The following is a 13123-nucleotide window of genomic DNA, read 5'->3' as shown; positions in this document are numbered from 1 at the left end:
GTCTGGCTTCTTTTACTCAATATAATTATTTTGAGAGATTCAGCCATGTTGAATGCATTAGTATTTCATTTTTTTTTGTTTATTGGCCATACAAATATCATTGAACATGTAGTTTCTGGAGTCTGGCTATTAGAAATAAATTGGATATGAACGTTTGTGTTCAGGTTTTTAAGTGGGCATATGATTTATTTTCTTTTGAGCAAATACCAAGGAGTAGAATGCCTACTCCATTTGGTAGGTGTGCAAGAAACTGCCAAGTTATTTTCTACAGTGTTTCTACCATTTTACAAAAACACCAGTATTTGTGGGTTTCAGTTCCTCCCTGTTCTCACCAACACTTGGTATAAACAGACTATTTAATTTTTAAGCATTCAGCAAGCATGTAGTGGGAAGGCACTGCGTTTGCATTTTCCTAATGACTTATGATATTGAGAATCTTTCTGTGCTTGTTGGCCATCTGTGTGTCTTCTTTGGTGAACAATCTGTTCAAATAGTTTGCCCATTTTTTAACTGGGTTTTAAAATTATTATTGGTTTTGAGATTTTTAAACATCCTACACTGAAGTCCCTTTTCAGTTACGTTTTTCAAATATTATTAAATCTGTCTGTATGGAACATGGTTGGCAAAGGGTTCCCAATACAAACTCAAAAGCTGAAAACTTGCTAAAAGCCGATGTTTCTTTTGCAAGTAACTAAAGATAAAGAGGATTTTAAACCTATTAGTACTGAGTGAACTAGTCTTATTTCTAAGTCTCAGAGTAAAGCTTTTTTCCTATAGTGTAGTGATTATGAGCAGTTTTGCTGCTGAACTGAAAATCACTCAGCTACATCCTAACTATGTGATCTTAGATATATTTTTAACTTCTCTATGGCTGTTTTGTAAAATGTGCTCATAGTAGTAGCTGCCTCATGTTGATAGTGTAGGGGTTACATGTATGTGTGTAAATAAGGCATACAGGGAATGCTTAATACCTGGTCTCTGCCATTTAATACACTCATTATTCTTCTTCACCCATTTCTCCCTAGATCCTATCTGTTACAAGACCTCATTTAACAGGGCCAGCCTCTCAGGCTAATGTCTTACCCTTGGACGAATGCACTTCAGAAGCCATAGTCTGTCAGAAGGAAGAAAATATGTTCTTGAGGCTCGAGTTTCAAGAAACCATATGAAGAAGTTGGTAGAACTCTATAGCCGGATAGTGCCAAGAGAAGCTTCTCATAAAGATCAGGATATTTGGGCATAGAAGAAGGAAGGGTATGCCATAGTTATAGTTCATCTTCCATCAAGATAGTTTATTTAAATTCATCAGTTTGCTCCCATAGCTGGATCCTGACACTAAATTTAGTTTAACTTAAGGATCTCTGAAATAAATGTATGCCATTCAAAGTTGAAAATGAACACATTCATAGGGGACATAACTTTTATCTTCATAAGATTAAAACAGAAATGCTCCCCAAATACCTGCTGACTGGTTTTTGTTTTCTCAAGAGAAAAATCCAAATTGGCCAACTGATGGTTGATGGAAGCCAGACTTTCAGGAACTTCACTCTCAGAGAATGTGATGATTCACCTTGGTTTGAGCCCAAATAATGATTCTGAAATACTTTCCCACCCCTCAAACCAACGCCCCCCCTCCACACACACAAAAGGAATAAGTATGAGAAGGGGATAATGGATTTGAGGTGAGCTAGGCTGGGTACCATCGGAGAAGGCAATGGCACCCCACTCCAGTACTCTTACCTGGAAAATCCCATGGATGGAAGAGCCAGGTAGGCTGCAGTCCATGGGGTCACTAGGAGTCTGACACGACTGAGCGACTTCACTTTCACTTTTGACTTTCATGCACTAGAGAAGGAAAGGGCAACCCACTCCAGTGTTCTTGCCTGGAGAATCCCAGGGACGGGGGAGCCTGGTGGGCTGCCGTCTTTGGAGTCGCACAGAGTTGGACATGACTGAAGCGACTTAGCAGCAGCAGCAGCAACAGCAGGCTGGGTACCCTATGGATGGATATGAGAAAATATGAGTTTTACTTTTGGGAAAGCAGCAGGAAACACTTCTAATAGTCAAATGAGCTTTGTGCTGGCATCAGGAAATACTTAAAAGTATGTCATCCCTATAGACTGTGAATTGGGTAAGGACTGAAGACCATGGCCATTTTTTCAGCACTTTGTTTCCAGTGCCTACTATAGTGTTTATTATATAACAGAAGCTCGATAAATATATAAAATGTGTATTTTCAAATGGTTCAACTTCATCCTTCCCTTTCCACAATGCAAAATTAAGCTTACTAAGTTTTCTTTCTCTTTCAAAACCTTAACAGTTTAGACGAGGTATGATTTGAGGGAAAGTTTCATTTGTTCTGAAACAAATACAACCTCCTTTCCTCTCCTGGACTTAAACATTGCCGGGGTTAATGAGTCTGCCTTCAGGAACCCACCTGTTCACATATATCACCAGGGCTGTAACTGTGTACTTAGAGACCTATTAATAAGCATGCTCTAGACCAGGAAGAGAACAATTAAGCTTTAAGACTCTTCTTGACTGTTCTTTACTCTTTTGATTCCACTTCTTTTCTCCTCAAAGGCCAGTTACTGAGAGTAACAGAGGCTAACATTCAGAAATGGTGACTAATTGGGAAGGTGCTGAGATGGGAATAGCTGTCATTGGCAGATTTTAAAAGGGACTTTGAAATAAAACTCTTTTTTTTTGGGCAAGACAAGAAAAACTTGAACATAAAGTTTTCTCTGTCCTTTGACTTCCTCTCTCCACACACTATGTTTTATGTGTCTGCATTATGTATTGACCAAACCTCACCCATCAGCAAAAATACCTGCTTAACAATGAAGAGCAACATTCTCCTAGCATGGATAAGACAATTCCTTAAAGGATAATATTGCTTCTTGACTTGTAAAAGGCTGCTGAGATCTGGAGAATGTAAACTGTCAATAATATGCCATTTAATGTGTAGACCTCTGTGTCAAATAACTTATATAACTCTGCCTTGACTTCTAACAGGTAGAACAGTTCTCAGTTTTATGAGTGCTCATCCTGTTTATAACCCTCAAATTTTTCTTTCCATTTCTTCCTTAGATTGACTGATTAATTTTCCTTGACATATGCTTGGTATAGCTGGCAGGGTATCTGACACTCTGGCTAGAAGACACCTGGAGTCTGCCTGAAACTGGTGCTTGGTACCAGCATGGGCCCAGTGAGCCCCACCAGCTTTCTGGTAGTCCTCAGATGTTCCTGTGAGTTCTTCTGATATTCAAATCTCAATTTTGGGTGATGATCCTAAAAATTTTATTTGAGCTGGTTTTCACTTAATACTTAAGAGTCTTAAGGGGCACTGGTGCATTTCCTAGGCAGGACCTAAGGGATCTGGGCAAGAAGCCCAGGGAAACACAGGGGGCTAAACTTATGTTAAATTTGTCTTAAATAAAAGAAAAAATAAGTTGATGTATGATCTGAACAAAACTTTTGCTAGTGAAATGAAAGACTGATTTATTTAGATCCAAAGAATAAAGCAAGGAGATCCAACCAGTCCATCCTAAAGGAAATCAGTCCTCAAATTCATTGGAAGGACTGATGCTAAAGCTGAAACCCCAATACTTTGGCCACCTGATGCGAAGAACTAACTCATTTGAAAAGACTCTGATGCTGGGAAAGATTGAAGGTGGGAGGAGAAGGGGATGACAGAGGATGAGATGGTTGGATGGTGTCACTGACTCAATGGACATGAGTTTGAGTAAGCTCCGGGAGTTGTGATGGTCAGGGAAGCCTGGCATGCTGCAGTCCATGGGGTTGCAAAGAGTGACCTGACTGAGCGACTGAAGTGAACTGAAAGAATAAAGGGACATTTTGCTCCTTCTGGACACAAGATATTTCTCAGGCATAACCTTATGGAATAAGGTTATTCCATAACCTTATAAAAGTGCCTAAGAATTAATCCTCATGGCAAGCAGTAGTCCTATATGGGGAAAACCCATTACGACCATTAAGTAAGTAATGCTTGGATGGGGAGGTACAACAGAAGCTGATAATCGGGCTCTCTGAGTAATGTGATGGTTTAGGCTGTCATAGGGAGAACCTTGGTGAAACTCTTGGATGACATAAACAGAACCTTGTGTGCACCAGAACCAAGGAGAAAGGAGCAGTGACCCCACAAGAGACTGATCCAGACTTGCCCATGAGTGTCCAGGAGTCTCTGGCTGAGGCGTGGGTTGGCAGTGGCCTGCTGCAGGGTTGGAGGCACTGAGTGTAGCAGTGTGTGCATGCGACCTTTTGAAGGAGGTTGCCATTATCTCCATTACCTCCACCATAGTTTGAAAGTGAAAAGTGAAGTCGTTTAGTCATGTCCAACTCTTTGCACCCTCATGGACTGTAGCTTACCAGGATCCACCATCCATGGGAATTTTCCAGGCAAGATTTCTGGAGTGGATTGCCATTTTCTTCTCCAGGGGATCTTCCCAACCCAGGGATCAAACCCGGGTCTCCCTCATTGTAGACAGACACTTTACCATCTGAGCCACCAGGGAAGGTGCTACCTTATTCTGAATAAGGTGCTTACAACATTTTTTATAACTGACTTTTTCACACATACCATCTGAGAATACACATGAATAGCTGTTAAATGGAGCAAACAAGCACCTAAGCTGCATTAATAAGAATGTTTTCTTCATTAAAAAAAAAGGTTGCAGAATGACTCTTGTCCTTACTTTCCAGAACCAAATCTACTTAGTGTTCACTAAGTATTAAGGAAAATTATTTGTCTACAATTAAAGTAAGAAGGCTTTTCTCTTTGTTCATGCTTCAAATATCTGTTAGTTCTTCAAAAGGAACCAGAGCCTTGAACACTCAGAATACATAAAATATTTCTGTGTAATCTTTTTTGATTAGAACTGTTCAGTCAATATAAAAAGGCAGTTGAGAAATATTTAACTAAAACTACCAAAATATTCAGCCATATATTTAAAAATTCTAACTATTAATTCAACTCATTAATCTCCTAGAGCCAGACATCCTGGAATGTGAAGTCAAGTGGGCCTTAGGAAGCATCAATATGAACAAAGCTAGTGGAGGTGATGGAATTCCAGTTGAGCTATTTCAAATCCTAAAAGATGATGCTGTGAAAGTGCTGCACTCAATATGCCAGCAAATTTGGAGAACTCAGCAGTGGCCACAGGACTGGAAAAGGTCAGTTTTCATTGCAATGCCAAAGAATGCTCAAACTACTGCACAATTGCACTCATCTCACATGCTCAAAGCAAAGCAATGCTCAAAATTCTCCAAGCCAGGCTTCAGTAGTACATGAACTTGAACTTCCAGATGTTCAAGCTGGATTTAGAAAAGGCAGAGGAATGAGAGATCAAATTGCCTACATCATTGGAGCATCAAAAAAGTGAGAGAGAATTCCAGAAAAACATCTACTTTTGCTTTATTGACTATGCCAAAACCTTTGACTCTGTGGATCACAGCAAACTGTGGAAAATTCTGAAAGAGATGGGAATACCAGAGCACCTGACCTACCTCTTGAGAAACCTATATGGAGGTCAGGAAGCAACAGTTAGAACTGGACATGGAACAACAGACTGGTTCCAAATCAGGAAATGAGTCTGTCAAGGCTATATATTGTCACCCTTCTTATTTAATTTATATGCAGAGTACATCATGCTAAATGCTGGGCCGGTTGAAGCACAAGCTAGAATCAAGATTGCTGAGAGAAATATCAATAATCTCAGATATGTAGATGACACCACCCTTATGGAAGAAAGCTAAGAAGAACTAAAGAGCCTCTTGATGAAAGTGAAAGAGGACAGTGTAAAACTGGCTTAAAACTCAACATTCAGAAAACGAAGATCATGGCATCTGGTCCCATCAGTTCACGGCAAATAGATTGGGAAACAATGGAAACAGTGGCAGACTTTATTTTTGTGGCTCCAAAATCACTGCAGATGGTGACCACAGCCATGAAATTAAAAGACTCCTGCTCCTTGGAAGAAAGTTATGACCAACTTAGACAGTACATTAAAAAGCAGAGTCATTACTTTGCCAACAAAGGTCTGTCTAGTCAAAGCTGTGGTTTTTCCAGTAATCATGTATGGATGTGAGAGTTGGACTATAAAGAAAATGGAGCACCAAAGAATTGATGCCTTTGAACTGTGGTGTTGGAGAAGACTCTTGAGAGTCCCTTGGACTGAAAGGAGATCCAACCAGTCCATCCTAAAGGAAATAAGTCCTGAATATTCATTGGAAGGACTGATGCTGCTGAAACTCCCAATACTTTGGCCACCTGATGCAAAGAACTGACTCATTAGAAAAGACCCTGATGCTGGGCAAGATTGAAGGTGAGAGGAGAAGGGGACGACAGAGGATGAGATGGTTAGGTGGCATCACCGACTTGATGGACATTAGTTTGAGTAAGCTATGGGAGTTGGCTATGGACAGAGAAGCCTGGTGTGCTGCAGTCCATGGGGTCGCAGGGTCAAACACGACTGAGTGACTGAACTGAACTGAAGGCAAACCAACCCATATGAAAGACGCTGAAGCAACCCAATGATAAATCCTTGGGTTGCTAGACTCAAAAGTAGCACATATGCACCATACCACACTGTCCTCAGAAAATATAATAATGCTACAAATTGATACTGGGAAATTGTGCCTCAAATGGCTCCTGTGTAAAGTCACCTATGGAAATGCAGGCTGGGTTTATGTATGTTTACAAGTAGTTAATTGGGAAGTATAGAAAATCAGGCTCTGAAATGACCGAGTTGGGGTTCTTTGACACTCCAAGACAATGCTGAGTGAACAAGTAAAGCTGGCAGTCTTCTGGATCTGTTCCCACAGGGTCTCCTGGAAACAAGTTAAGAGTTTTTCTCTTTTCTAAAATTAGATTAGCAGTAAAAAAATATTTGTAGGGCTATATCCATGTTGGTGGGGAGGCACTTCGTGGGTACCCCAAATGATAAAGAATCTGCTCGCAATGTGGGAGACCTGGGTTCGATCCCTGGGTTGGGAAGAAGGGAGAAGGGCATGGCAACCAACTTCAGTATTCTTGCCTGGAGCATTCCATGGATAGAGGAGTCTGGCAGGCTATAGTCCATGAGGTCGCAAAGAGTCAGACACAACTGACTGACTAACATAAATATCTATAGATATTTTAAATTTGAGAAATATCTAAGTTGTTAAAATTTTAGAGAGTCTCATCCTAGACTAACATACCTATTTTAATTGGTCTTTGGCAGCCCCCAAAGGCTTCCAAAAGTCCAAAATAATCTTATCGAAAGATTTGTTGTAGAAGGCTTATGAAAGAGTAATGATATAAAAGGTACCTAAAATTTTACTGTGCCCCTCTATCTTAATTTGTGTACTCATTGTTGTGATCTTCTGAATTGTTGTTGCACTCTGAAGAGACTGTTAAATGGTTGCCTTTAGAAGTGGGTAAAGCAGAGACATTACTTTGCCAACAAAGGTCCGTCTAGTCAAGGCTATGGTTTTTCCAGTAGTCATGTATGGATGTGAAAGTTGGAATGTGAAAAAAGCTGAGCGCCGAAGAACTGATGCTTTTGAACTGTGGTGTTGGAGAAGACTCTTGAGAGTCCCTTGGACTGCAAGGAGATCCAACCAGTCCATTCCAAAGGAGATCAGTCCTGGGTGTTCTTTGGAAGGAATGATGCTGAAGCTGAAACTCCAATACTTTGGCCACCTCATGCGAAGAACTGACTCATTGGACAAGACTCTGATGCTGGGAGGGATTGGGGGCAGGAGGAGAAGGGGACAACAGAGGATGAGATGGCTGGATGGGATCACCGACTCGATGGACATGAGTTTGAATGAACTCCAGGAGTTGGTGATGGACAGGGAGGCCTGGCGTGCTGCAATTCATGGGGTCACAAAGAGTGGGACTCGACTGCGCGACTGAACTGAACTGAACTGAACTGAAAGTGAGTAAAGATTCCACCCATCATGCGGGAGACCTGAGTTTGATCCCTGTGTTGGGAAGATCCCCTAAAGAAGGAAAAGGCCACCCACTCCAGTATTCTGGCCTAGAGAATTCAATGGGCTGTATAGTCCACGGGGTTGCAAAGAGTTGGACAGAACTGTGTGTTTTTCACTTTAGAAGTGGGACTATGTGAGGCTGTAGGCAAGACTCTTCAGATCAAAGTCCTCACTGAGGGCTGTATGAGACAATTTCTGAAGTTCAGGGAGGATCCTCAAAAGTGTTTGTAATTGGATTACCAAAATAGAAGGCCACCAGTCTGGCTAAACTGACCATAGCTCTTTTTTTTTTTTTTTTGCAGGGGCTCTGTTCTCTAAGCTAAATGAGGGAAAGGAAAATATTCCATATACGTGAATGCGTGTGTTAGTCCTTTTATATCATTGAGGTGGCCACCCAATTCTTTGGGGGGAAAAAACCAACTCTCCTTGTTTTTACAAATCTAGTCTTAAAGGACCAGAGGTGTGGCTCTAGAGATAATCCAAAGCCCAATTCTTTTACGACTCCCCACACATTTCCTACTTATCTTAGGAGGCTTTTGAGTATTGAGGAAAAATTTTTTTCTGGTCTTAAGGTAACAAAGTCTTCCTGGGAGAAACCTGCCTCTCTTTTCTTATGCGTCTGAGATGCAAATATTCTACCTGATCTTCTCCAGGAACCCTTATCTCCATCTTTTTAAAATGTAAATTTCAGGAAAGTGGTTAGCCAATTTGGGACTTGACACTTAAGATTTTTATTTGTCTTTGAGGTCTTTTCCATAAATGTTAATAAAAAGGGTTTAGCCATCTAAAGAAGTGACCTTGATTTGTTCCATCTGCCAGAAACCTAACCTGAATTAAATCTCCTTTGTAACTTACGGGTTTTCCATTGTTTTACTTGATTCATAGCTGAAATCTTGGAATGGGAACTATGAGGCTCTGTGGTTGTTTGTGTTTGTACAAATATGTATGTATATTGCAGAGATGTGTGGCATTGTCACATTTAATCTGTAAAAGAGCTCTAGTTAATTGGCTTAAAGGAAATTAAGTGCTGATATAAATACTGTGAAATATAAAAACTGGCCAAAATGAACTTCAGGATCACATGATCTGGGAAATATTCAATATTAAATTAACATCTGGTATTAAAGTTAACTTGCATTTGTTGGTTTGATTAATACAAACATGTCTTTAGAGCCTTCAACATTAAGTATAATACTTTTATACCTAGTTCTTTAGTTGCTAAGTCATGTCCTACTCTTTGCAACCCCATGGACTGTAGCCCACCAGGCTCCTCTGTCCATGGGATTCTCCAGGCAAGAATACAGAGGTGTGTTGCTACTTCCTTCTTCACTTATTGTACCTAGGCTTACTAGAAATAAAATAAGGCCTTATTATTCCTGTTACAAAGTTTGTCAGCAAAAATTTTTAAGTAAATAAAACTGAAGTAAATGAAGAGCTTTTAGGTAAACTCTTTAGAATAATTGTGTTTTGGGGAAAATCTCTTTTAAGGATTGTATCTCTAGATTTTGGTAACCTGAAATTAAACTAAGTTAAGTTACAAGAAATCATTCACTATCTAGGTCGTTTCAACTAGGACAAATACTGGAACATTAACTGCTGGCCAAGTCAAAGTTTACCGCTTTTGTCTTCTTATGAAAATCTAAGAATGGTTGGGTTTATGAAACATATGTCTTGTACCACAATGAAGAAAGAAATTCTATGAGAAGGTGTATATGTTTCTAGAGGTTATAAAATACATTCATAAATACTAATCAAGAAGTATTGGTATGACACACAGTTCACAGTTACATGGTTCCTGGTTTTCAGTAGAGTTTAAGGTTTTAAGTTTTAAAATTATAAGGGAAACATTTCAGTATGAAAGGAAGTAGGATGTGTGTTTTCAGCAGGGGGGAAAAGGTATAAGTAATGGAAATGCGTTTTGTTAAAAAAAAAACTTGGTTTTCTCCTAGAACTTGTTGTTTCTGAATATAAAAGAAAATGAGGGGCATATTCATACGGATAGAGAAAGTTGTGGACAATTTGTCATGAAAGAACACCGAGTTTTGTGCATGGTCAGAATTAGCTAAGATTAAAATTGAATTTAATTCAGAAAATGAATTTTAAAGGTAAAGTGGTACAAAATCTGAATTTAGTTTTCCCTCTAAGAAGACAAAGTTTTCTTAAAATATTGAGCTTCTTTTGTATGAGACTGTGTAGAGGTCTTTGCCTCTAAATGATCTGTATTTGTTTAAGTGAATGGGTACTATTTCATAGTAACTTGTCATTCTACTTGATCAAGTGTTCTACAATGTTTTGATATTTTTGATAAACTTCCCAAAGATCAAATTCTACATTAAGTTCATTTGACCTCTAGCTAACTTTGAGGTTTTCCAAAGAGTACATAGAACACCTCAAAATATTTGTATTCTTTCCATCTCAGAGAGAAGAATATTAAACTAATTAGGCTTATTTGGTATGTTAAATTACATGGGAAGAATTATCAAATAAGTGCTAATAAAACTTCTTAGATTGTATGATATGGTTACAACAGTAATATACATATTCTATAAATTATATGAACTCCTAGACCCTGGTATATCATGGTAAATGGCATCAGTCTAATTTTAGTAATTACTTCAAATTATTGTTATGTCACAGCAGTAACCAAGTTTCTTGTCAGTCACATTATAATCAGTCTTTAACCTTGACTTTTTAAGTCTTTTGTCATTTACCAAGTTATCATTGTACTCTGATGCTTTTTGCCAAAATGCTTCATCTTCAAGAAGATTCATAGGGGCAGTCCTAAGATGGCAGAGGAATAGGACAGGGAGACCACTTTCTCCCCCACAAATTGATCAAAAGAACATTTGAACACTGAGCAAATTCCACAAAACAACTTCTGAATGCTCCAGAGGACATCAGGCACCCAGAAAGGCAGCCCACTGTTTCAAAAGGAGATAGGAAAAAATATAAAAGATAAAAAGAGAGACAAAAGAGGTAGGGTCAGAGATCCATTCCTGGAAGGGAGTCTTAAAAAAGAAAGAAGTTTCCAAACACTAGGAAACACTCTCACCGGTGGGTCTGTGGTGAGCCTGGGAACTTCAGAAGGCAACATAACTGGGAGGAAAAATAATAAACCCACAGATTACGTGCCTAACAGCAACTCCCAGTGGAGAAGCAGCACAGACGATTGCATCGCCACTAGCAAGCCGAGACTGAACAGGGAGGCACAGGCTGCATTGCTTAGGGTTAAGGACTGGGCCTGAATGCCCCAAGGGCAATCTGAGGGAACTAATTTGAGATAGCAACCCAGACTGTGGGATAGCTATCCCGCGAAAAAGCAAAAAGCCCTAACCTAAGATACCGCCAGGCCCACTCACAGAACAAAGGACTGAGTAGAGCTAGCTGGGTGTGGACCAGCCCATCCCCTGCCAAAGACAGGCAGGCGGGGGCAGCCAGAGCTTGAAGGGGGCAATCTCGGCCCCAGAGTGGCATCTGCTACTAAACTACAAGCTGGCTTCATTGCTAACCAAGATTTCTTGGGATTCTGGATGGTCAACATCCACTGGGAGGGTTGCAGCCAGAGGCCAGCTCCCCAGAAGAGACACACAGCACACCTGAGAAGGCGTGCCCATTGTACACCCAGAAAACTGAGCGGCTGGGACGGGGGAAGCAATAAGATGCAGCCCCCAACTGAGGGCGACTGTGCTCGCCCTGGTCACCTGAGCTGCTTGGACCTGCGAAGGACACAAAATGCAGGCCCAACCAAGCCTGCGCCTTTGTGGAGTACCCGAGAAGCTGAGCGCCTTAGACCTGGGAAGTGCATCCAACTCAGGGCCCACCTCAGACAGTTCCCAGCAGAGCAACCTAGAGCCTGAGGAGTGTAGACTGGGAAAGCACATACGCTGTGAGCGGGGGCAAACCCAGTGTGGTCGAGACACTGTGAGCACTCCCCTAACATGCCAGTGATATTTGTTTGCAGTGTTCCTCCCTCCCCACAGCAGACTGAACCAGTCTAAAAAAGTGACCACCAGCGCCCCCTTGTGTCAGGGCAGAAATTAGATACTGAAAAGACCTGCAAACAAGCTAAAATAAACTGAGGGAAGCGATTTGGAAGTGACAGGTGCAATAGATTAAAATCCTGTAGTTAGCACCAACTACTACGTAGAAAGGGGCCTATAGATCTTGAGAAGTATAAGCCGAATCGAGGAATGATCTGAAAATGAACTGACCCCACACTGTCCACAACAGCTCCAGAGAAAGCCCTAGATTTATTTTTTTTACTATTATCATTTTTTTAATTTTTAAAAATTTATTTTTAAGTCCTCTATTACTCCTTTAATTTTCAGTTTTATAACCTACTATTACTTGGCAAAAAAAAAAAAAAAGACCCTATTTTTAAAGCAAACTTCATATATATATATATATTTTATAATTTTTGTGACTTTTTTTTATTGTATTTTTGAGAATCTAACCTCTACTCTAGATTTTTAATCTTTCTTCTTGGTATTTGTTATCAATTTTGTACCTTTAAGAACCCAATCTTCAGTACCCATTTTTACTCAGGAGTGAGATTACTGACTTGATTGCTCTCTCCCCCTTTGGACTCTCCTTTTTCTCCACCAGGTCGCCTCTATCTTCTCCCTCCCCCTGCTCTTCTCTACCCAACTCTGTGAATCTCTTTGTGTGCTCCAGGCTGTGGAAAACACTTAGGGAACTGATTACTGGCTAGATCTATCTCTCTCCTTTTGATTCCCCCTTTTATCCTCCTGGCGACCTCTGTCTCCTTCCTCCCTCTTCTCTTCTCTGTGTAATTCTGTGAACATCTCTGAGGGATCCAGACTGTGGAGAGCACATAGGGAAGTGATTACTGGCTAGTTTGCTTTCTCCTGTTTTGATTCCCCCTTTTCTCCTCCTGGTCACCGCTGTCTCCCTCCTCCCTCTTCTCTTCTCCATGTAACTCTATGTACCTCTCCGGGGGTCCCTCACTGTGGAGAAATTTTTCATCATTAACCTAGACGTTGTATCATTGATGCTGTATAGATGGAAAAGTCTTGAGGCTACTGTAAGAATAAGACTGAAAATCAGAGGCAGGAGGCTTAAGTCCAAATCCTGAGAACACCAGAGAACTCCAGGGAATATTAATCGA

At 40.4% G+C, this 13123-nt stretch overlaps 1 long non-coding RNA gene across 1 annotated transcript in view; it reads right to left on the bottom strand.

Moving 5' to 3' along the window:
• LOC133256520 (uncharacterized) overlaps positions 1 to 13123 on the bottom strand; it is a 222288-nt gene that overhangs the window by 16695 nt on the left and 192470 nt on the right. The window contains exon 2 of the long non-coding RNA XR_009739237.1: positions 1741 to 1997. This is a non-coding gene — a long non-coding RNA (uncharacterized LOC133256520). The remainder of the gene's footprint in view (positions 1 to 1740; positions 1998 to 13123) is intronic.

Source organism: Bos javanicus, chromosome 11 (assembly GCF_032452875.1).
Source record: "Bos javanicus breed banteng chromosome 11, ARS-OSU_banteng_1.0, whole genome shotgun sequence".
NCBI classification, from domain to species: domain Eukaryota; kingdom Metazoa; phylum Chordata; class Mammalia; order Artiodactyla; family Bovidae; genus Bos; species Bos javanicus.
Note: the sequence above shows the minus strand (reverse complement) of the source record. Positions and strands in the feature narration are given on the sequence as shown.